This window comes from Vitis riparia, chromosome 13 (genome assembly GCF_004353265.1).
Source record: "Vitis riparia cultivar Riparia Gloire de Montpellier isolate 1030 chromosome 13, EGFV_Vit.rip_1.0, whole genome shotgun sequence".
In the NCBI taxonomy this organism is placed as follows: Eukaryota; Viridiplantae; Streptophyta; class Magnoliopsida; order Vitales; family Vitaceae; genus Vitis; species Vitis riparia.
In genome coordinates, this window is record NC_048443.1 from 17,775,758 (window position 1) to 17,802,014 (window position 26,257).

Here is a 26,257-nt window from a genome sequence, read left to right on the forward strand (position 1 = left end):
TATTTTTTATTTTTTCCTTGTTACATTCCTTAGAAAAGATGATGGTGCAGAGATGAGAGGGGTGTATTTGATAAAATAGGGATAGATACCATACTTGAAATGGAATGCATATTAGGACCAATGAGACTTCTCAGCTGAGACTGAGACTGAGGGCCACAAGCAATGGCGGCGATAACTCGGCTGCACCTCCACCACCACCACCACCACGCTTTTCCGATCATCAAACCTTCGCTACTTTTATCAAAACTTTCTCACTCGCCCTCCTTCTTCCCAATTTCCACTCTACACTCTCCGCAAATTTTCCCTCACCCCATTACTCTGCTCCATTTCAGATCAACCTCTCCAGGTTCTCTACCTCATTCTCTCTTTTCATACCCTTGTTATCTTTTCCTTGGTTCCCGTGAAAGCGAGGAAAATCGAAGACAGTTGGAGAAAGTTTTGAACTTTTTCCTTTCTTTTTGGTCATTTCTCAAAATCGAAAAAAGATTAAAAAAAAAAAGAAAAAAGGGGCAAAAACAAATCAATTCAACTTTGCGAATTAGTGGAGTTTTCAGTTTTATCGTGCTCGAAACAGTGGAAAACCCAATATTTTGACTTCTGGTTTGTTTTGTTTTCCTGCATTTTCTACTCAACCAAACGGTGAATATCTTAACTTTTTGGGACTATGCTAGTCACTTTTGATGGATAGAAAACCGAAGAAGGCATAGAATTGAAAAGGAGTGAATCTTTTGTTTTCCAAGAAATGAAGCTAGATAACTGAGTGGCTTGGGTGTCATAACATGAGAAATCTGATCCAAAACTACATTTTCCTTCTCTTTTCCTACGTTTTCTTGACTTCCAAACAGAGTAGTTGTTTATTCTAACATTTGCACTATGAAAACAGAGTTCTTCGGGGGCAGGATCGCCGTCCATAGTTGGGGATCTTCTGGATTACCTCAATGAGTCTTGGACTCAATTTCATGCTACAGGTAGTGCAAAATTCACTTTTGAACATGTGAATTTTGTTCTGATTTAATTTGATTTTCTATTATCTTCTAAAAATGTGTTGAGGACATTCTTGTTTTCAGTATTCCTTTATATGGTTGCTGACACAACTTGGGGGGGAGGGGGAGGAAATAAAGTTGTTGATCATGTATCTTATGCTGTTCTAATTTTTATGAGAAATTCACCTAATGTTAACTATATATATTTGTATTAGGAGCATTTGAGTGGACGCTTTGTCTTCCTGGTCCCAAATAGTAACAAAAATATGGGATTGAAAATTTTAATTTCTATTCTTTTTCTTAGTTCAAACAATTACAATAATTTTTTGTTTAAACTTGAATCTACATGATATAAAACATGCGAAACTGAGTTATTTAAGTTGTATTTCTTTTAGTGGTTTAAATCCATTTTGAAGTTAAATAAAAGAAATCAGCGTATGAAGTGTCCCTCTCTACCTAGTTACATGACAACCAAATTCAAAGTGGCAATAATTTCATTAAGTAGCAGTAATTTCATTAAGTAGCATTTTATCTGAAAGCAAAATAGTTGACTTGAATTGCTTGACGCTGATAGATTTTTAAATATTTTGCAGGATAGAAATGTGTCTTGATCGTAACCATGATAAGTGTCACAGGAAATCTAGTGTTGGCTTATTCAATAAAAAAGTTAGGTTTTGTTGCATTATCAGCACTTGAATTATCAGTTTGATACTGTTAAAACAAGTCCAACTTACATCTGTTATTAAATATTATGAGCCAATGTCAACACGATATTTTAGGCATGGAAAGTGGTTATGAAATTAGAATATAGGTGGTCTAGTTATGTCCTTGTATCTTATTTACTTGTCTGGGACATGAGCATGAATAAGCCTGTGCATAGTATGAGGAATTGCTGCTCCTTTGATTGAGCTCTTTGATTTATTGATCAAACAAGATTTTTTGCTGTCAATTGAAGTCTTACATAGTGTTTGGTAAAACTGAAATCTTAACTTAATTAATTAAGATGACTTTAATATGAGTTTTCTTGAGTTTGTTAACTTAAAATTTATTATTTGATATTTGGTTTTAAGTCTTGAGGGCAATTGGTAAAACCAATCTGAATTTTTTTTTTCCCGAAACTGTTGAATTTGGAAAAGCTGATGAGAATTTGAGAGTTTCATGTTATGAGAACTTGAAACTATTTTGGATTAAAAAAAGGTGATTTTTTTAACTTATTAATTTAATGGTATTTCTATCACAAAGGTGAAAGGAATTAGAATGGAAGGAATTAGGACCATAATTAGGAATTCAATTGAAGTGTTTACCAAATTGTTAGGGAATGAAACTAATTTCCATTGAGTTGTTTACTAATGGTCAGGAAATTGGAGTGAAATGTATATATTTGCTATAATGTTCTTATACAAAGGGATATTGAAGGAGATATCTTAATGTTATTTTTTAGTAACTTCTCTTTCAAGTTAATTTTTGGAAATCATACAGCAAGAATATTATAAGATGGGTCAATAATAAGCTAAGGTATATATAATGCATGGATTTTTTTGGTCAGTCAAGGGTTATGGTTTTATTTGAAAATTAAAGATGTGTTTGATCAACCCTTAATCATTGATACAAGTTTCCTTGTCTATGGTCAAAATTCCCAATGTCTTAAAATTTTAATATTTTGTCTATCTAAAAGATACCATTCTTCTTGATGAAATATATTTATAATATTTTGACCATGTATATTTTGCATTGAAGATGGAATTCAAGCTCTCTAATGAATTTGCAAAAACAGATGATAAATCCAAAGAGTAATTCACATATAATAAGCCATAACCTAGTGGTGCTTTCTTTTTCATCAGTCCAAAGGTTTGAAGACAAAATATATGAGAATGAGTTTTGTGTTCAATATGGTTGTGTGTTCTAATGAGAGTGCCTTCTTGCCCAAATGTATGGGAGGCAAAGGAGAATGGGATTTCCATTTTATTTTTTTTTATTTTTTTGGGGTGGGGGTCATGGTGATAATGAAAACCATTCCTCAAAGTTGAAGAATAGGCTTCCTCCAAATTTGTGGGACCAACTTACCTGTTTTTTAAATTCTAAATTGAAGTGAATAGATTGAATGACTAGAAAGGAAATGACTCCCTTCGAATCCATTCCATCACAATAAAGTAAACATGTTGATAAATTAGTTTGATTTTAAGGAATATTATTCAAATATTTTTCCAAACATCATTGACATGCTTAATGATTTAAATTAACTTAGTAAGTCATAGTACTTCTTTGAGTCAATTAACCAAGCACCCACTTCATTTTTTTGATAAAATTCAATTGAGATGCTTAGAAATTAAATATTTCTATTTGGGTTTGAACTCTATTCTTGGCAAGCTTGCTTCTTAATTGCATGATAGTTTTGTGTGCTTTATAAATTAATGTTTTATGCTAGGAAAAATGATAAATAGCCACCAAAACCTTCATACAATCCAAGAAAGAAATCTGGGTGATTCCTCTCCTATCTTGTGGGAAAATTGGTGGGAGAGGCTAAGCGATTAGAAGTTGGAATAACCATTAATTCAATTTTTGCATTGTTGCTATCCATCATTGGGATTTGGTTGGTTTAAAGTGACATTGGTGAATATGCTAATTTGGCTTCTTAATTTTTTGGTCTACTCTCTCTGTCTAGTTTTTGCAAACTACAATAATGGGATTTTTTTTAAGGTGTTTTAAATATTTGGAATGACAATTGGAATTTGTCCATCTGGTTGGTGTTTGGATGAAATATTTTGCTCAAACTTCAAGTTCAACAAAACCAATTGGATGTGCAAATGGAAAAATGCCTTTATTTCACATTTTGATGCTACCTATTAGTTATAAAAAGTTATCTCATTTCTAGTTTTAGCATCCCTCTTATAATCTTACTGACGTGGATTCTATTTCTTGACTAGGTGACACTTTGTACCATAAAGAATGGTTTGCCTAACTACCATTTACTGGAACTATTGTATGTTTACTAACATCCATGAAACTGACATAATCATGCTCTATTAAGTTATAATTAGGATATGCAATTCTAGAATTTTAGGCTCTGATGATAGGGATGTTAGTTGTTAGGAAAATATGCTACATGCGTGGTTATGAACTGGACCAACTGGCTAGTGGCAGTTTCACAATTCTTTTTCCCATTGAAATATCATCAGTTTGATGTTTCTATATACCTCTGTCAACACTTGATGCGAGTAGCACAATAGGAAGAAGTTCTGATAGGGAACTTGTCTTTCAGCCGTCTTTCAAATTGTAATGCATTTGATTGATGTGCCTATTAACTCTTATATGAGAATACCTGTTAGTTCTTTTGAGGTGACATGATGCATTGATCTTGTTGGAGGAAAATGTGAAATGTCCTTTAAATTGATTTTTATGGTTGATAAGGTATATAACAATGTTTTGTTCTGATTCAAACTCTAATTTTCTGTACAGCTGAAGCAAAACGACAATTAATTGCTGCTGGTTTCCAGTTGTTAAATGAGAATGATGAATGGGACCTAAGGCCTGGTGGGCGCTACTTATTCACGCGGAACATGTCTAGTTTGGTTGCCTTTGCCATTGGAGAAAAGTGAGTGTAAATTAACACTTTGAACTCTCAGCACTTGAGGAGGATCTTGAGGTTATGGAGTATGACACTAAATGTACTGAAGCAACCTAGAGAGCAAACTTTCAAGAGACCCACTAACAGAACTAGTTGTATTTACTACTGGTTTTCTGTTCTCCATCTTTATAAGTGGCTCTCACTTTCATAAAATATTTGTCATTTTTTTCTTTGCTATCCCCTTCTTTAATAATTCCATCTGCTTCTATTGTTTCTTGTTCTGGATGCTTTCTTATCACTGTTCTTTCTAGTTTGTGATAGCCTACAACTTTGAAGTTCACTTTGTTCTTTTTCTTTGATTAACTTTACTTTGTGGTATCGTTAATGAAAGGATTTTGTTAGTTTTTCAGGTACAGTGTTGGTAATGGTTTTCACGTGATTGCTGCACACACAGATAGCCCATGTCTAAAACTAAAGCCAAAGTCTGCAGCTTCAAAATCTGGTTATCTTATGGTCAATGTGCAGACTTATGGAGGTGGGCTGTGGCACACTTGGTTTGATAGAGACTTGAGTGTTGCTGGAAGGGTCATAGTGAAGGGCAGTGATGGTTCTTTCTTGCACAAGCTTGTCAAAGTAAAAAGACCTCTTTTGCGAGTACCAACGTTGGCCATTCACCTTGACCGGTTTGTTGCTTGTTCCTTTAAAGACATGATATTTTTAATTATATTCAATGAATTAAATGTTACATAAGTTTTGGTTTATATTGGACTGTCTTTGAATAATTAAAAAGCATTATATGGTCTATATTATAGTGATGCTATAGGTTTAATCTAGAAAATTCACAAATACATGCATGTAACCATGTCTTGGTATCTAGATTACGGAGTTGTCATTTTGGAACTTTAGATCTGAAGCCTCCAATCTCAAGTTAGTGTGTCTGAACTTTAGGCCTCCCTCAAAGAGGAGCTGCCTTTTTTCACTTTACCTAAGATGGGGTGGCATAGTTCACAATACACAGTAACTTCCCCAATTTGTCTACCTATGTCGAGTAGTTGCATAGCTGCTAAAACCACCTCCTTGGGTAAGTCTTCATGATTAATTCTGGATGCCATCTTTTGGATTGTTGTGGCATCAATATGTTGTTTGGCCTAGATGCATCACGCCCAAAACCCACTCCAAGGGTATGACGGTCATTTCATACTTCAAGTCCAAAGGCTCAAAGTGAAAACGACACAAACATTCATATTGTAACTGGAAATTCACCAATTACCAAATTCCTGTTCAGAGTAGTAGGACAAAATTCTAAAATCTCCAAGTATCAACTTTTTAAAAAAAACTAACACATCAACCAAAGTGTTATTGTCCAAATAACTCCAAATTCAAATAATTTAAATGAGGAATTAAATTTTAACATCTAAATAATGTCCAAAATAAAGTTTGAACCAAAATCCTAACAAAGAAAAATTCCTCAGCTTAGCCATCACTCCTCGCCCGAACTAAGAATACCTGAAAAATTATCAACAAAGGGGCATGGGCTTAAAGCTCAATAAGGAATATTAATACAGTTTCATGGATCAAACATTTTCAATCATGCTTGCAAATAGGAGATATAACATATACTTATTTTTATAAAAACTTTTGAGTTCAAAATACTAATATATTCAAACTTTTCAACAAAACTTTCTCATATCCATTTCAAAACAATTTCTCATCAAAACCAAATCGAATGTATTCAAAATACCTTTGCTCCGGTTATCAAATAACAAATGGTGCCCAATTAGGTGGGGCTTCACAAATGAGTAACTAGTTTCAAATTTGTTCTAGTTAAGGTGAACAAAACCAAATGTCAACAATTATAACCCATTGACTAGGGCCATAAGGTCAACTATTATAACCCGTTGACTAAGGCCATATAATATCAACTATTATAACCCGTTGATTAGGGCCAAAAATGTCAACAATTATAACCCGTTGACTAGGGTCATATAATCCAGAGTCAAACACTTTATTTCATTAATTCAAACTTACAAACAAAATATCATATCTCCTCAATTTTTCATTTTTCATAAACAAAGAAAATTCTCAATAAACTTTCCTTACAAAACACATATTTGATCCATGCGAAAAGATAAAAATAATATTTTTACACAATTCAAAATACAATATAAAAAAGAAATTATTTTCTTTTATAAAAATCTACATTAAATTCCCTTATCTTGAAGAAGTGCTAAAAAACTTGGAGTATTTAGCTTGACGAATTTACTCCTCACCTAATATAATATCATACACAATTATCTAAAGGTAAAAATTTGACAATCCTAAAAATATTTTATTTAGTATTAGGGATCCTAATTAATTTTTCATGCTAATATTATTACTACCCAATATTATTTTCAACTTCTTAAACAATATAATATAATTTAATGAATTTCCAAATTTTTTATAAACTCATATTTCTTCCAAATCTTATTCAACCATTTATTTCTTTTGTATACTTAAACTAAATTAAACTTTTATTAAAAACAATTACTATTATTATTACTATATTTTTTTGATACCCTGTAACATCCAAATAGCCCTGCTGTAAGTTACTTACAAGCATTCAAATCACACAATTTTTACTATTATTATTATTATTATTAATATCATTATTATCATTATTCTTATTAATCTCAATGTCCTCTCTTACTTAACAAAGTACCCCATGTACTTTTAACAACTCCAACAACCCCACCAATTCTACTCATTATTTTTTTTGATAAGAAACAACAAATATATATATATATTGAAGGAATAAGAAGTACAAAAGAAGGATGAGGAATCCTCCCACCAAAGATAAAACTAAACAACACAAAAAAAGAACACAAAACTACGCTATGAAAACTACGAACAAGCTCTCTTGGCTAGACCATCCCCTTGGAACTACATACTGCTAGCCAATCTATTTGTAACACGTTAAGGGGAATGCCCTTAAAAACTGCGGAACAATAAGCCCAAAGAGAAGCTAGGAAGTGAATGGAATCCCATAGATTCTCTGAATTCCTAGCTTTGTCCTCAATATCCTATCATTTCTTTCCTGCCACACAACCCAAATTAAAGCAATGCATGCATTTTGTCACAAAACTATCCCTTTTTTGGAAGTGCAAAACCTTTATAATTGATAGACATCATGTCTGAAAAGCTTCTCGGAGGAACCCAATCCATCTTGGCTAATTGAAATAATCTATGCCACAACCTCATGGACAAGGAATAATGTAGGAAAAGATGATCTGCTGATTCTCCTTGCTTCATGCACAACTTACAGACTAAGAGCTTTCTAGGGTTTTCTCAATTGTAGCAAGTCATTAGTGTTTACCTTCTTGTGTGCCACTAACCAGACAAAGGACTTGACTTTGAAAGGGACTTGAGAATTCCATACAAACTTAGTAGGAAAACAAGGAGATAAATCGGGCACTTGGGACAAGGCTATAAAGAAAGACTTGATTGTAAACAATCCTGAAGAAGATAAAGACCAGGATCTCGCATCTGAAGCCGAGGTGGATAAATGCATACAATCAAGAGATCGTATGAGGCATTCCAGATCTTCTATCTCAGAATCAGAAGGATTACGACGGAAATTAAAGTTCCAAGAGAAAGGGCGAGCAGAACCGAGAATTGAAAAAATAGGACTATTTTTATCTATGACTACTCTAAATAGTCTTGGATATTGGGATTTCAAAGGTTGGTCCCCCACCACAAATCTTTCCAAAAGCGAATTCTTTCCCATCTCTACCACAAACCGAGTATGCTTGAAAAATCCTAAAAGACTTGTGCAATAGCCTTCCAAGGACAACGATGTGACCATCTGACTAAAGTGTTGGCATCCAACCATTTGTATGTGTCCCATAAATGCTTAGAATGACTTGATGCCACAGAGTTGTACTCTCCTTAGGATATCTCCACAACCACTTCCTAAAAGAACAAGATTCCTTAAAGAAATCTTCCCAAACCCTAAACCCTTTTACCATCGGCTTACACACTACATCCCAACTAATAAGATGATCTTTTTTACCTTTCCCAACCCCTGACCAAAGGAAATCCCTTTGCAATCTCTCAATTTTTGTAGCCATTGAAGCGGGAATCTTAAACAGAGAGAGAAAGTAGCTAGGAATGTGAGAAAGGCAAGAGTGGATAAAAGTTATCCTACCTCCGAAAGATAAGTAAGCCTTTTGCCACCCGTCTAATCTCTTTGAGATTCTCTCATCAATGGATCCCAAAATCCACAAGCAATTGGGTTCCCTCCCATAGGAAGACCCAAGTAGAGTATGGGCCAATCAGAAGCCTTGCAATCAAGCAAAAGGCTAGCCTAGAGAGATGATTATGATCAAGGGTTGATGCCAAAAGATTACTCTTGTCAAGATTGACCTTAAGCCTAGAAATTTGCCCAAACACTAACAATAAACTCTTAAGAGTTTACAGTTCTTCTGCGCAAGAGTTATAAAAGAAGATGGTGTCATCTGCAAATTGCAGATGGGACACCCTAGTTCTATTCCTACCTACCTTGAAACCCTCCAACAAACTTCTTTCCTCAGCTCTCACATCATTCTACTCAACACATTTGCGACAATAGTGAACAGAAAATGAGATAAAGGGTCACCTTGCCTTAATCCTCTAGAAGCCTTGACCCACCTTTAGCATTTCCATTCACTAGAATAGCATAAGAGACTGAAGATAGACAACCTCTAATCCAATTCCTCCATTTAGGACTAAACCTCTTTTTCTCTAACATGTGATCCAAAAAATCCCAATTCACATGGTCATAAGCCTTTTCAAAGTCAATTTTGAAGACAACTCCTTCCTCCCCTGATCGTCTTTTCTCATCCACTATCTCATTGGCTATAAGAACTGCATCCAAAATTTGTCTCCCTTGAACAAAAGCACCTTGAGTAGAGTGGATAGTTTTGTGTAGTACTCCTCTTAATCGCCGTGATAGAACTTTGGCTATTACTTATATAGGCAAGTGATCAAGCTAATAGGTCTAAAATCTGAAATCTTTTTTGTCTGGATTTTTTTGGGCAAAAGAACTATGAAGGAGGCATTGGTGCTTTGATTAATAATCCGTTACTGTGAAACTCTGCAACACCCTCACTAAGTCTTCCTTGATCACATCCAACAATCCTGAAACACTGCAATGGTAAAACAATCAGGCCCTGACGCCTTATCCCTATCTAATTGACAAATGACATTAAAGATCTCTTCTTCGGAGAAAGGGGAATCCAGCCTAGACACACTCTCTCCTGAGATTGGGGAGCAATCTATGCCTTCGACTCTCCAAGACTCTTCAGGAGGACTCAAGTAGAGCTTTTTAAAATACAGTAAGATCTCCTCTGTGATGTTCTCAGAATTATCCAACACCAAGCTCTTTCATTCTCCAAAAACTTGATGAAATTCCTATTTTGTCTGCCATTAACCACTTTATGAAAAAACTTTGAATTGCAATCCCCGTCTTTAACCCATTTCATCTTTAGCTTTTTGTCTCCAATGAATTTCTTCCCTCAATATTAATTCTTCTAGCTCCCCTTTTCTTAAAACTCTTTGAACAGAAAGATCAGAAGAGAGAACCCCTTCTTTCTCAATGGCATCAATGTTAGATATTTCATCCAAGATGCTTTTTTTCCTTTCCTTTAGCATTCCAAAAGTATTCTTATTCCAATCTTTCAATTTTGCCTTAACAAATTGTAACTTCCTCATAAACCTGTGACCTTCTCAACCATTGCCTTCAAATTCTCTCCTCCAACTACTAAAGCACTCTTTGAAACTTGGATGTTGCAGCCACATATTCTCAAACCTAAAAGGTGTTGGGCCTCACTTGAAAGGATTGGTATCCAAAACAATCAGCCAATGATTGGATGTCCATCTAGGAAGAACTTCTTAAAGGCTTTGAGGGAAAAAGAGCTCCCACTCATTTGAATAAAGAAACCAATCTAATCTCTTGCACACCGGTGACTCTTGCATGTTTGACCAAGTGAAAGGGGCATTCCGTAAGGGGGGATCAATTAATTCACAATTACTTATAAAACCATCAAAATCCTTCATGCTAGAAGTGAAACTAAAGCCGCCCAATTTTTTTGAACTTCTCCTTATAACATTAAAATCACCACCCACACACCATAATGGAAAAGAAAGGCAAAAAATGTCTAACAGCTCCACCCAAAAAATCCTTCCTAAGTAAGGGATTGATTAGGCCATAAACTGCGGACAACCACAAGGGTCCGCATCCATCCAACAAAAACTTGACTGAAACAAAAAAATATTCAATTACCGCCTCCTCACTGCTCAATTTCTTTGAGTCCTAAATGATCAAAATCCCTCTCGAAGCCCCGCACTCTGGAAGAGCAGCCCACTCCTTATTCTTAACCGACCAGACGCTACCTACAAACCTTCTATCGCACACCTCTCTTTTTGTTTCTTGAATCATCACTACATTGGGATTCTCGAGCCTCAAAAAATCCTTAACCACCCTTCTTTTTTTCCTAGAACCCAAACCCCTAGTATTCCAACTGACGGTTTTCATAAATACACCTCACTGACCCTAAACCTCCAAACCAACACCAATAGATCTCAACTATCTGTGTAAAATCTGTTCTTCCGCCTTGAATACGCCTTAATGTCCAGAGAACTTAAGACCTCACAGACTTTGGCCATTTTGCTGGGGGAAAGGCCTTCAATTTGGAACCCACCCATCGGGGGGGCTCTGCATCACCTTGGCTAACTATAACTAGGTTGGGGCCCCAAAAGGCAAGCTAGGATTGGGCTTAAAGGATTTAAAACTCTTGGAAAAATGGTTCAGACTAGCTAACTGGGACACCGCAACATCTTGGTTAGGATTGCCAACAGACCCAAGACAAAAAGCCCCATCGTCATCTTTTTTGGAAAAAAATTCATATATAACTCGAGGTTTCGTAGGAAACTGAGACTGAATGGTTGAATTGGGAAGAACGGGAACAAAAGGACTCAGGTGTGGAAGAGCCAAGCTAGAGGGAGGGGGAAGAAGAGACAGAGATGACTAAGAATGTTGATAAGAAGATACCTCGAGGTTTTCCACTCCCATCATTCCACAAGATCTCACAGAGTTGAGCCCTTTTTCTTTGGTTACTGGATAAGAAGGAAAAACCGCGACTGATGAGCCACAATGAGGAAAACCCGCAAAACCCTTAAAACCTGCTCTGTCTTCACCTTTAGAGAAGTTGGGCAATTTCTCCTTCCCTTTAATAAAAAAAGAGCCTTAAGAATAGACCTTCGATCCGCGTCTCCACTCGGCGGCGACGTTCCTTCCCAATCCTCTGAACACCTTTTTCGACTCCCCGATGAACGACTTGGACTTGCACTGAAGCTCCGTTCCAACTGTGTTCCCACTTCGAAAGAATCTTCCTTTGGAAGATCATCGCTAGCTGCCGACGGTCTCTCAAGCGTTAGAGGGGCTCGCTTCAACTTCGAACCCCTTGTCGGCAACCAGAACTTGGAGGGAACAGGGCATTCCACAACTTCTTTGAACCACACTTCAACACGAAACCCCTCACTTGAGCTTCAGAAGCCTCATATCCTACCTTTCCCTTTCCCTTTGCAAAGGGGTCATCTCTGCGTAAAGAGCCCTTTGCAGAGATGGGTTGTTTGCCTCCCATTTCTTGACCCAACAACGAAAGCAGGCCAAATAAAGAAACTCCCCTCTTCCGACCCAAGTCAGTTTCAACCTGTGGACTGGGCTTAAGAGGAGATTGGGCCCTTCTCCCTTGTTTGGAGGCCCAAAGCCCATCCTCAACATTTGATTGGGCTTTGTCCCCTCCAACCCAAACATCTCCATCCTGCCTTGACCTGACATACCCTGTTCTTAGAATATTTGAATTCAAATTGAAGATTGGGATGGTTGGGACTAGTTGTTCCCCATTATCGGTCTTCTCTTGCCACATGTCCCCACAAGAGCAAATTCAACCTTTTGACAAGCTTTTCCTTCCTTCATTCTGCCAACTGCCCATCAGAAGACCTACCTATAGCCGTTTATTTAGCCTCCTCAGCCCTTTTTCTGCCACCTGTCCACGAGTGAGGTTCAAGCTTCTGTCGAGTTGACTCACCCATTTCCCTAACGTCTTCCTTTCCAGCCACGACAACTGAAATTGTGAACTCCCATCCCCCATCTGATACCTCGATCAAAGCTGGGAGAATTGATCGTTCCTCCATTACAATTCTCACCCTTGCCTTGCTAAGATTAAACAGTTTTATCGTTCACCAATCAATCTCTGTCACCGTCCCCCACTGCTCCATAATTTTCTTCAGATGCACCTCAGACCATAAATGAAATGACAAACCCCGTAATTCTAACCAACCTTCTCTGAATTTCCCCTTTATTACTGAATTTTCCTTTGGCAACCATCTTCTTAACAAGACTGTAGGCCCACCCTTAATCCTGATAAACCTTAAATCGTGGAGTGGTAAAGCTTCCTCTATGGTTTCCACAAAAAATAATCCTTTTCCACCGGAGAAGGGGACGATAGTCACCACACCTTTATGCCCTAATCTTTTCGCCAAAGCCTGGCCGACCTCAGCCTAGTTAACAGAACCAGCATGACATTCGCACATCACAGCTTTTGCCCATCTCCCGACTAGAACAAGGCCTCCTCTCCTCGGTCCTTCTTCTCTGACTACATTTGCGAAGGACCAACACAAAGGACCCACATGTTTGTGAAAAGTCCCTTCTTCCCTGCACTGTCTTCCTTTTTCATCTGTACTCGAGGACGGGACCACCAAAATTGAAGACAACGCAATCTTTAGATTTTCCCATCCCCTACCATTCTCTCCCTCAGGTATTACCAGAAAAGTTGACTTTCTGTTAGAAGCGAACTCTGAGAGCCTTATAAACCTACCATGATTGTTGAAGCAAACCTCTATTAAATGGATTTTGGTTTTTCCTCTGAATTTTTTGTTGAAACCCATGAAATTCTTCATCTCAATGGCCTTCGTCAAATGTTCTATCATCCAACCAACCTCTTCCTTCTCAAATCCTAAGGCGTAAACAGAGCCTCTACTGTGCTCTGTAAGCGAACACCATTTTCTCCTGGCCTCACCTTCGAACCTAACCAAGAAGGTCTTCTTCTCCACTAAGACTTCACGTCCTTGGGATTTTCTCCTTCACCAATTCTACTCATTATTATTATTTTAATTTATTCCACTACCACTCTTTGACTCTCACGATTACATATTAAATTTTTTTTTCTTTCTTTAGTGCCTCAAATCCAAAATCTAGAAAACAAGCAATTCTTTTTCTTATTATTTTCCAATCCCTTAAGCCACATATAATCATAGATTTATTTACTCATTTAATTTTTTAAAATTTCATTGTTTAGATCTATTCATCTAAAAAAATAATTTCGAATTTCCCTATTTTCATCAATGTAACAACCTATATTCATAATTTCAATCTTTTGATCTTAAAATAAATTAACTAAACTAAACCCTAATCTAAATTAAAATTTTCTAAAGAATATCTAATGTGTTCAAAACTAACTAACGAATATAATATATTAACTAGGGTTAGAATCTTACCTGGAAAAATCTAAACTTCAAACTCTAGACCTCCAAACCTTTAGCCCTACGTTCTCCAATTTTCTAATTTTTGGTTAATAAAGTTTTCTAAATGGAGAAGATAAGAGAAAATATAATTTATACCTAAGATTTTTAATTGTAAAAGGACTTTTTTACCTTTAATGAGTTTAATTAATTCATTAATTAATTTTTAATTTACTATTTTGCCCCTAAAGTTTATTTTGGGGTGTTACATCTGTAATGTCCACATTGGATAGGGGAGAATGTTCTTGGCGCTATATATGTAGAGACTCCTATTAACCAAGTAGACGTGTTTTAAAGCCGTGAGGGTCCCTTTAAGTTCAGAGCAGACAATATTTACACGGTTGGGAGTGGGTTGTTACAAATGGTATCAGAGCCGATCCCCGACCCCGGTATGGGGGTTTGTTTGGCCTCGTAAGGGGTGTTTGTCTGGGGTGTTTGTCTGTTTGACCCTACAATCTCATGGGATACAACGAGGACGTTGTATCTGCATGAGGGGGTGTTTGTAATGTCCCACATCGGATAGGGGAGAATGTTCCTAGCGCTATATATGTAGAGGCTCCTCTTAACCAAGTAGAAGTGTTTTAAAGCCGTGAGGGCCCCTTTGGGTTCAAAGCGGACAATATCTACACGGTTGGGAGCGGGTTGTTACAAGATGAATCTGTCTTTATTGCACAAAAGCAAGTGATTCCATGTTGAGAGCTAGGAATATGAAATGGAAGATGGTTACTGAGTATTCTTCTTAATTAGCAAAAGAATCTGGAAAAGAATCTATAGGTTCTTTTTAATACACCCAATCTTCAAGTGTCAACTATGTGGAATCAAAGAACAGGTGTTCACTTGAGTCAAAACTTCTCAAAACATTGATAAAAAATTATGTATTTATGATAAATGGAAGTTTGAATTGTTAATGGACTTTTATATGACAGATAGATTTGAATGCCTTAATGGCACATATTGTGTGAAATTTACCTATCTTTAATTGCATACTTTCTTCTTGGTTAATTAATTGAGGAATAGACCATGAATAAGATCATTTAGATGGAGATAACTATAATGTTAACAATAATAATTTAAAGGAACATCTCTTGGATTTAGAAGTCAGATGAAGAATTTCAAGAACTTAGTATGTGTTGTAGTACATATATTAAAATTTTATTTTCCAAATAAGTAAATCCATTTTTTCTTTTTGGGGTGCACATAGGAAATGCATGCATAATTCTATTTCATTATTTGGGACAAAATCCATTTGTTTTTTGGGGTGCACATAAGAAATTCCATTTTATTTTTTCTTTTTTCATGTTTTCAGTGTGTTGGTTAGATGGTGTGTAGCTTTGAATATTCCTTTTATATTTTGGTTTAGTTTTCAAATCACTGAAATGTTTGAGAATTTAAAACTGGCCTTTACATATGGATTGTATATTGTTAGTTTCTGTTGGTTGCCAAATCTGTGTGCTCACTTGTTTTTCGGCCTTCTTTTGTTGTTTAGCACAGTGAACAAGGATGGATTTAAACCAAATCTTGAGACTCACCTAATTCCATTACTCGCAACAAAACTTGAGGAAGCATCTTCAGAGTCCAAGAGAAAAGTACCTCATTATCTTCGAAAACTGCTCATCATCCACTGCTTATGCAGGTATCTTTTTTGTTTTTCTACAGCCCATGAGGGAGTAAATCTAAGGTATCTTCTAAGGTGATTCTATAGGCAGATTGCTGAGGACATAAGTCTGCTGGTAGTACTGGAACTAGGCCACCCTATGGTTCTTTTTAATGCTGCTGCAGGAAGAAGAATGTTTATTATATTAATAATGGTAGATTTACCCATTTTTCTAAAAGCTTAAGTTTTTAGGCATGTGTGGCCTATACTGCATGTGGGAGGCACAAACAGTAGTAGCTGCAAGATAAATAGATGGGGGGAGGACTTGAACCTAAGAACTCCAGTTGACTAGAGCTTTGATAGTATGTTGAGTTACCAATTTTCATAAAAGCTTAAGCTCTTAAGGATTTAGACCTGCATTGTATATCATGCTCCAATATTAACTAAATAAACCATATTGTTTCATAATATGTTGAGAAATATAGATTTATTTCAGTTAGTGCAAAAACAAATTCACTCATTTAATTTGCTGCTTACTGCTTAGAACAAAGTGAAATGTTTTTATTTGTTTTTATTATACAATGACACCTGTTGATAAGTAATCAGAATCATACAGTTTTCTTCACATCTTAAAGGGAAAATGCAAACGGTTAGACCATTCAAATCATTGTCTTACTTGGTGTATATTTGCTGCATGTACTGTCATACTGTTGTTAAAATGGTGGATGGCATTTCTATTGTTTTACTTTTTTTTCTTTTTTTTCATGTAAACATTAGTTTACCTACTTTTTATGATAACTATTTAAAATAATGTGTGCTGCAAAAGGATTGTAAAAAATGGTTGTAGGTGTTAGCATTTGTTCTTAAATTTCACTATGTCATTCTCAGGTTCTATCTGATGAGCTGAGTTGTGGCATTGATGACATAATGAGTATTGAATTGAATGTTTGTGATACACAACCTAGCTGTCTTGGAGGTGGAAACGACGAGTTTATATTTTCTGGAAGATTAGATAATCTTGCTTCTAGTTACTGTGCGTTGAGAGCACTTATTGATTCATGTCAATCAACTGGGGATTTGTCAAGTGAACATGCCATTCGGATGGTTGCATTATTTGATAATGAAGAGGTAAATTTTTCTTGAGCAACTTGCAGGCTTATATAAGATGGCTTTATTTCTCCCGTCTGGAGATATATATACACATTATATTTTGTAAGGTATGGATATCATTATATCATGTGGGTGAAGAATGAGGATGAAGCTCAATGATTTAATTGTTTTATTTTCTCATATGTCTTCTCAATCCAAAAGTAATTTAGAATGAATCTCAGTCCATGTCCTTTCAATGCTTCAAGCATGGGATGCACTAAATAAAACGGTTTGTAATGTTAGAAAATTTTCAATGTTATGGAAGCTATCTTTCTTTTCTTGGATTTCTTCACTTCAGCTTATGATATTTTAAAGATTTAAAGAAATTAGTGGCTAATGAGCAATAATAGCTTGTAAGTAACATGATGTTGTTTCAAAATAGACTATTGTAATCTGATTTTCTCTGATCTTCTCACATCAGTTTACAGTTTTAATTGGTGGTGTATTTGAAATTCTCAGCACATTTGTATATTTTGGAATTTTTTTGTATGCATTTCCAGCAGTGTTAGCTAGATTCTAAATTTTGTTTCTAACCCTTGTTGTGCAGGTAGGTTCAGATTCAGTTCAAGGAGCTGGTGCACCAACCATGTTTCAGGCTATGAGACGTATAATTAGTTGCTTAGTTCATGAGTATGTTGGTGAGGGTGCTTTTGAGCGAGCGATTCGTCAATCTTTTCTTGGTATGCTTGAGTTAGAATCTTTTAAAGTTTGGCTTAACCAGATCTGTTAGTAAATCATCTTCTTCTTCTTCATATTTTTTGTCCGTTTATCTTAGAGAATGTCTATTTCCACTCCATTTTTTTCTTATTCAGTGCATATATGTTTTTTTGTATTCATTCATGATAGAAACTCTTTTTTATGGAATAGATAACAAAATGGTAGGGTGGCAGTATGCCCACCCTCTATTTTGTTCTCCTTGTGCTTGTTAGTTGAACTTATTTTTTCCATCCATAACTCAAGTAGAAAACCAAGGCTCAATAACATGCAAATAATTCTAAAATAAGGGCTGTCTTGACTTTCTGGGTTTGTTCATTGTATCAAAACTCTATAGAATGAGACAAACACATACATAATACGCTATGTGCATATAAACTCACATATATTTGGTTTATAGAATTAAGTACGTAAATACTTTAACATATAAAAACCACAGTCAACTCAAGAAAGCCTTAAATCCCAATTAATTGGGATCTATAATGCTAATCCTTTTTGCCATGCAGCTTCATCCTGGGCCACATCTCTGTTAAATACAGTAAATCATATCGTTTCTTGCCACATTCACCTGTGTTCTTTTTGTCATTCATCTTATCCATGTGACATAATTTCTTGAAATAGATCACCCTTATGTGTATATTCTTTTGCCTTCACTGCAAATGACATAGCCATATTTAGATGACATTCCTTTATCCTTTATTGGTGCCAGTGGTTGACTTGAGAAAATGAAAACACCTTTTCTCTGATGAGGTTCTATAAAATTTGCAATTTCTTTTCAGGTGGGGTTGATGAAGGTAATTTAATTAGGGTTCTGTAGGGGTAGTGGCACTGGAGTGGGTGGGTGTGGCTCTTGCCCCCCCACCATGACTGCTAGTTATTGGGAACATTTCTAGCTTTGCATGAATCTGTGAAAAATTCAAACAAAATCTTGGATAGCTTTAAAATGTGAAGTTGCTTTAGAGGATCTAGTTCCTAGTTTCTTTGGAAGATTGCAAATCTAGTTTCCATGCGGTTAGTATGTGGAGGAAAGAATAAATGCATTAAAAAATGCAGATTATTTTCTGTTTCCTCTTTGAAAAAACAAGCAAGCTATTAATTATGAGTTTATGCACCATTGCAGAAGTAGAATAATGTAGGGACATCTCAAGGACTTAAAGATAAGTCCTATTAGAACCCTGTACATTAATGATATTTTGGTTAATTCACAAACCAAGATATTTTTGTTGTTTTGACCACCTTGAGACATTTTGGTATCCCTGTACTAGCCATCCATGTTAACGGACAGATTAAGGGCTAATGCATGCCAACACAATAATAGCCAAAGTCTGGGATACCGTCCTATTTGCTCAAGTAATAAGAGGCTCCTTCTTATTAATCCAATCACTTTTTTGAATATATATATATATATATACTTGATAAATAAAACCAAATGCATTAAAAAATAAAAACGCCACAAAGACGCACCAAAGCACATAGGACGTATACAAATAATGCCTTATAATTTGTCTTTTTTGAAAATATATTATATTACCTTTATTGATAAGTAGATTGCAGAATTTTAGTTGACTCTGGTGATTTCCCATAAATTAAATCATGGAGCATATTCTTATTAAAAGACATGTTTAGTACCTTCAAGACATCCATAAGGAGGGAGAGGGTAAGGCTGATGTTGCCAATACAATTCAAGGAGGCTGTCATGAGAATATGATCTCAGGAGTTGTTTGACCAATATTTTCCAAAAAAAATAATTTGAGAATTGTATAGATCAACAATAAAACTAGTTATGCTTCCTAGGAAAATTGCTAGGTGGCCAAGAAGTAGTTCAATGAGATGAATTCATCCTCAGGTGAGGAGGTGAGACGAATTAAGTTGGAAACCAGGAGAGATGTTATTTGAAACAAATCTAAGGTTTCTGACGCAGCTCAAATGTTTTACAATGAGAGGTTGGGGTCAAGATGGTTTGGTCAGTAGCCAAAGAAGCTCAATGACGGTGTCATGGGAGTTGATATGAATTAGTGCAAGCTGAAGGTTTATGAGTGGAAGACAAAGATGTGGATTGAGTTAAAGAGGAGATTTTAATTTTTACAAAGACGAGGTTTTTTGACAAACAAAAATGCAGAGCAGGAGTCATGTAGGAAATTTCCAACAACTGGAATAGGCAGTCTAAATTTTTAAATATGTGAAGAGCAAGCATGTCAATAATTGTAAGGAGGAAATACATAAATACACCCTATAAAGGTAATTTAGCTGATCAAGGGAGTTTTTAATGGAATTCCTTGCACATAACTTTTGTTTTCAATGAGAAGTCTAAGGTAAGATATTGTAGATTTGATTTGTTGCTATGAATATGGCACTCTATTTCAATGCAGCAAAATCATTGTTTCTGATCAAAATATTTATGTTACTCTATTTTTCTTTATTCACCTTTTCTAATTGGATATAATTCGCAAGTTACAATTTCCATGAATCTGCACAATTATGATTATTCCTTGGTAGAACAGTTTTTACTTTTGTCACTTGTGGTTCTAATAATTTTTGCATTTTGCTAAACTCTTGTTAACAAGGATACAGACAGAAAGGAGGGGGTGGGGATGGGGTGAGGGGACTACTGGTGTTCAGCATGAGTTGTCACTCATGTTGACCTCCAAAGAACTGGAATATATGATTATGGAAAATGACAGTGTTGTTAACCTAATACGGTATGGTGTTAATTGCCCAAAATAAGATTGTTCTTGTTACTTTTCTGACAGTTTGTCTTTCCTTTTAACTACTACATCATCTATTACATTAGCTGGATTTTAAGGGCTTCTTTTTCTATGCTCTTTGTACAGTTTCTGCAGATATGGCTCATGGAGTTCACCCAAATTTTATGGATAAGCATGAAGAACACCATCGGCCAGAATTGCAAAAGGGACTTGTTATCAAGCACAATGCAAACCAGCGCTATGCTACCAGTGAATTACTGCTTTTCTTTTCAAAGAAGTGGGAAGAATCCATAACCTTCCAACTCAGGTAATTTCCATTTGAAATGATATAGTGGAAAAATTATCATATGTTTATTCTTTTTTTGGCTTTTACTAGCTATTTATTTAGTTTTATAAATTCTCCCTCTTTGGTAACTAGATGAAGATTATGGTGATTCAATTCAATGGGATCATCACAACCATGCATTAGCATAAGGAATAAGTAAAACATTTATAAACTTTCCCTGGCTAGTCAAATAAACTAATGCATAATGACCCTAAAATAGTTGTTTGCAATCAAATAAATATGAACTAGGGGACCACAGAAAGAAATGATAAATTAAGGTTATGACAATGGGAAAATAAATAAAGGTGAGGAAAAAAAGGAAGAAGAGAGAGGATTTAGGTTTTATACCATGTTCGTATCAAGGAAATCTTTATATAAGTGTGTTGTGTTATGTCCATGAACTATACAACAAAATGAAAATGTAGGCTATAGACAAACTAGATGTGATTAGAGATAACTTTAATAAGGAACTAGGATACCTGGCAACCCTTTAGTCGATTTTTCAAACCTGAATCTGTCTTTCTTAAGACATCAAAATCAATATAGATGAGATTGGGATTTGAGTAAATGGTTTGGGTTTCAAGTCAGGTATTGGGTTGGGTCAGGAATCACCACCCTTGTGTGAAGAAAGTGATCAAAATTTCATCATTTTTTTAGAAGAATATTTCTTTGAAGTTATGGATGATAAATAATAAATAATTGACATGCTTTTTCCAAATGGAGAATATATAGAGGTAGATTACATGTTTCACTTTCTTCATTTTCAGATTTAAAATTGAGACACCAGAAACTGCATCTACTTACCATTCATTTCTCTGTAGGAATTTGTTGTGAGAAACGATATGGGATGTGGATCTACCATAGGTCCCATACTAGCTTCTGGGGTTGGCATCCGCACTGTTGATTGTGGTATTGCTCAGCTCTCCATGCACAGGTATCATACTTATTTTGATCTTGGCTCATACATTCATTTCCCTGGTGTAACATCTAGTCTCCCACAATAAAGCTGTATTCAACAAGGTACTCCATTAGTACTAATAGGCTACATAGGGGGTCAATCCTACTACATCTGAGCATTAAGAACACAAGAACTTCGTTATAAATTACCCTCTTTCAGTCTTTCCTTGTACAAACAAACTGTTGATGTACATGGGGAAAAATATGGGAACCCACTATCCACTAGGATTTCCCTTTTCTTAAGGGGGATGACACACCATCTGATCTAAATTGCTCACTTTTAAGAGAATGGAAACAATTGTAAAGTAGGGCTTTTAAATTTTCTGGTAGTAATAATTATAAGATTTATTCTTCCTGTACAACTCTCACTTTTAAAGAGCATCAACAGTCCATCCACCTGCTGATGGTAATAGATCACAAAGAACTGTGAAGAGGATTTATGTAAAGAGGTCAAAGAAGTTTTATTGTAACTGCAATAAACCTAACCTAAGACAAAAGTTGAATGATAGTTTATAAATTTAAAATACAACATAACTATTATCCAATTAAATCTGAAATCTCAGAAGTGTAACTTTACACATTTTTCAATGCCAATCATAATTGCACATAGAACTTTCTGATCTCAATAGCCTTCAAAGATTAGTGTTATATTTGAAGTTCCTTTGATTTATATACATGTTTAAATGGAACGAAGTTTTTAGTTTGATAAATGACAGACTTATTAGAGCTCCTTACTGTTTGCATAATGGAACAAGTTTAGTGATTCAGCTGAAATTTGAGTAGTTGATAGCATGGGCCACCCATTTGATGGAGTACACCTTAAGCACCTATCGATCTTTCCGTGAGTTTGACAACAGAATGCATAACCTATCTGACCTCAACTTAAGATGCCATGCCATTTGAAATGCTTTTTAGTTTATGGACAACGGTGTAAAGCACAATTGCAGAAGCAACCTTAAAATCTAAATATACCATCCTCTCTAGAAATTTTGGCCAGACTCCCTCAAAACTTAACTGTTAAAAAATTGGACGACTGAAATAGTGGCCAATTCTAGCCCAAAAAAGTCAGCAGCCTGGTTTGCTTCTCCATAGATATGTTATTTTCACACACATGTCATAATTATATATAAGATTGAAACATCCCCATTGTAACTGTAAGGAATATTCTTCAATGAATATCTTTCTGTGATTCAGATCCCTAGTGTGATGTCCCACATCGGATAGGGGAGCAAGTTCCTGGCGCTATATATGTAGAGACTCCTCTTAACCAAGTAGACGCGTTTTAAAGCCGTGAGGGCCCTCTTGGGCCCAAAGCGGACAATATCTACATGGTTGGGTGCGGGTCGTTACAAATGGTATCAGAGCCGATCCCCGACCCGGTGTGGGGTTTGTTTGGCTCCATAAGGGGTGTTTGTCTGTTTGGCCCCGCAATCCCATGGGACACAACGAGGACGTTGTGTTTGCATGGGGGGGTATTTGTGATGTCCCACATCGGATAGGGAGCAAGTTCCTGGCGCTATATATATAGAGACTCCTCTTAACCAAGTAGACGCGTTTTAAAGCCGTGAGGGCCCTCTTGGGCCCAAAGCGGACAATATCTACATGGTTGGGTGCGGGTCGTTACACCTAGGGTGTAAAGGCATCTTCTAAATCTGTTCATTTGTTTTGGTTACAGCTATGAGACCACTGTTTCCATCATTTGTGTTGGTTACCTCACAAACTCTCCATTGCTCAATGTATTCCTCTTACTGAAGTTGAGCTTATTCAGAGTTAGCACTATGAATCTGATTTTATACTTGTGATGTCTTAATTTTACACCATGTCTATCACCTGCAAACAGATAAAATTGAATTGTCAATTTGTATCTTAGTAGTCAGTTATATTCCACAATTCTGCAGGGCTCTTAGATTTATGCAAGAAAATCTGTTATTTCTCTTACACCTGAGTAGCCATATGTTGAAATTTGGGATTTTTTTTTCCTGTTTTCTTTTGTCATGATCTTTGCTTTCTCAATCCAGTTAATAATTAAGAACATCTCAGGGCAGTAAATCTCCTTGTTGCTAGTTTTAGATCGGTTTTCTGTATCACAATAAGAATATGATCCCGAATTCCAGTACATTGTCTGGATTAGGTTCTTCCTTGTGTTTCCTCCTTGGAAATTCTTTAGTTGGAATACGATCTCTGTAGAATCTCGATGAAGAAGATGCACTGTTTTTTCTCTGCTTTCCTTCCTATATATTTTAATCTGACATTATAATGTTATGCTGATAATGGTTTAACAAATGGAAAATGGCTGTTGTCATATGTCCACCATCAATGATATTATTGCTTGAACCATGAAAATAGAGGGAGAAGAAGTGTTCCTGTTAGTTGCCAATCACATGCAGCAAGTGAAGTAGCTACGTTTGTCACAGGTTATGTAGTCACTGCTGTAGCCACAATTAATCAGATAAAAGATCAGTAAAATTCAGAAATTTAAAGTTTATTAGAAAGCATCTCTATTGGGTCCGATGGTTTGTCTAGAGAGTTTCATCAAAATTCAGAAAATTTGCTCCATTAAAATAACTAAAGAGAAGTTATTTCATCTGTTAAGAAATTTCACTAGTGCCAAGAACAACAATGGATTCAAGTTCAGTCAAGTAAAAGTTCACCCCTAAAGGCTTATAGTTTTGAGAAAATAATTAGATAAGCAAACATTTTAAACTCTTGGGCAGAATTGTTCATCTCTACAAGAACTTATTAGTGGTTTCAAACAACAGGGCACAACAGAGCAGACATTCAGTTGTTTGATATCTGATAAATGTGCGATGATTTACATGCTTGACAGTGATGCAACCATATCAAGAACATGGACTAATTTTGCGGTTCTATTTAATGTACTACCTAATTTTCCATAATTCAGTTGTTCTCCTACCCAACAGGATCAGACTGGAAATTTCTCTTCTTGTTAAGTCCCTTGCTGGAGAGAAAGCAAATTGTTCTTTTAGTTGTTCTTTTTGCTGCTTCCATTTCACTGTGCTGCTTGAACTACATTTATTTTGTCTGTTCTTGGTGCTGATATACAGTGATACTTAATTTTCCTTCTCTTATATTGCAGTGTGAGAGAGGTATGTGGGAAGGAAGATATTGACATTGCTTACAAGCATTTCAAGGCATTTTACCAAACATTCTCAAGTGTAGACAGGAAGCTGAATGTGGATTAGTGAGTTATAGTTTTAACAGCATTTGAGATTATTATTTATTTGTCTGGTTTATGTTATGAGGGAAAGGGAGACACAATGGATATGAATAAGCTAGAACATCATATTCAATTCATCTTCCAAAGGTCAAAAACTTTATTTTGCCCCCACGAATAAATTTTTTTAAGAGATGCATATTTGGTTTCGTAATAAGTATTGCGAAGAAAAGATGCCACTGATACTCTGCCCATATGGTTTTGTACAAGGGAGGGTGGGGACCTTAGTGATGCCATTGTGTTCATATGATCAGGGTTTGCTTGATCGACTAGGATTTGAGGTGGAAGTGGAACTTGAGCCATGGCTGGGATCTCGATTTGGGTTCGAACTGGAGCTTGTCTTGGGGAGTTTCTCCTTCATCTCTGCCAGCAGAGCCTGATTTTCCTGGTTGAGCTGCTGAGCTTTCTTTCTTAGCCTCTCATTTTCTTGGATTATGTAGCAGTTCTGCAAGTACAGCTCGGAGTTGAGCTTCTCCATACTCATTCCCTTCTATTGCCCCTGAAATTAAAGACAACATATACAAATGATCTCAAATAGGTAACCTTCGATTGCTATGAGGAGATTAAGGTATCACATTAGTACTAAAAATCTTCTATACATGGACAAATAAATGTATGCATATCCTTTCCAATAAAAGAGAGGAGAGAAAATTGTGGAAGTTTGAAGAAACAGAAGTTATTGTGAAAGCCTTGTAACCTTCAACAGAAAAGAAGCGAAGAGAAGGCAAAGCTTGTTAAAGAGAGATATTGTTAGTGGCTTTGCCGGTGAACCACATTCATTGATGTTTATATGGAAAAGAAAACTGACGCCCAAATAGGCAAATCTTCTTCCAACTGAAAAAAAGAAACACCCATTGAGAAAGCCACCTTGTCTGCCTTTCCTTGTAAAAGAACACAAATATGCAGGACTTTAACGGATCATAGAAAGGTTGTTTATCTGTAGCTTTTGAATAGAAGAAGTAGCTTTATAAGATTGTTAAGGCTTTGGACAGAAAAGTCGCATGTGTGTAGAGTGGTGAAAAGCAAAATAAGAGGGAAGATATTTGGGAGAAAACAGAAGAGACGAGTGTGGGGTTGCCGCCTGCTGCCTGCCGCCTGCCGCCTGCTGCTACTGAGAGGGGGAAGGGGGAAAGGTGAGGAAGAGGAGGATAAAGCTTACCGCAACTGCCACAATAATCATGCATGTGTGGGGCTGTGAGCACGGGACACAGCCCAGTAAGGTGATGATGGCAGGCACCAGACTTGCCCGAGAGGTGATGATGGCAAGCACCCACAGTTTTCCCAAAGTGATTCTGGGTGTATATATATACAAGTATATAAAAATATATATACACATATATATATATAGACCTTTCAACTCTACTGGCCTCTTGTAAATTCCTCCTTCACTGTGCCAAACTGTTGATTCACATTTTTCCTGCTTGCGTCTA

At 36.1% G+C, this 26,257-nt stretch overlaps 1 pseudogene; it reads left to right on the forward strand.

Annotated features, from left to right (window-relative positions):
- The first annotated feature begins 181 nt into the window (after positions 1–181).
- LOC117928376 lies at positions 182–25,019 on the forward strand (annotated as a pseudogene).
- Positions 25,020–26,257: the final 1,238 nt, after the last annotated feature.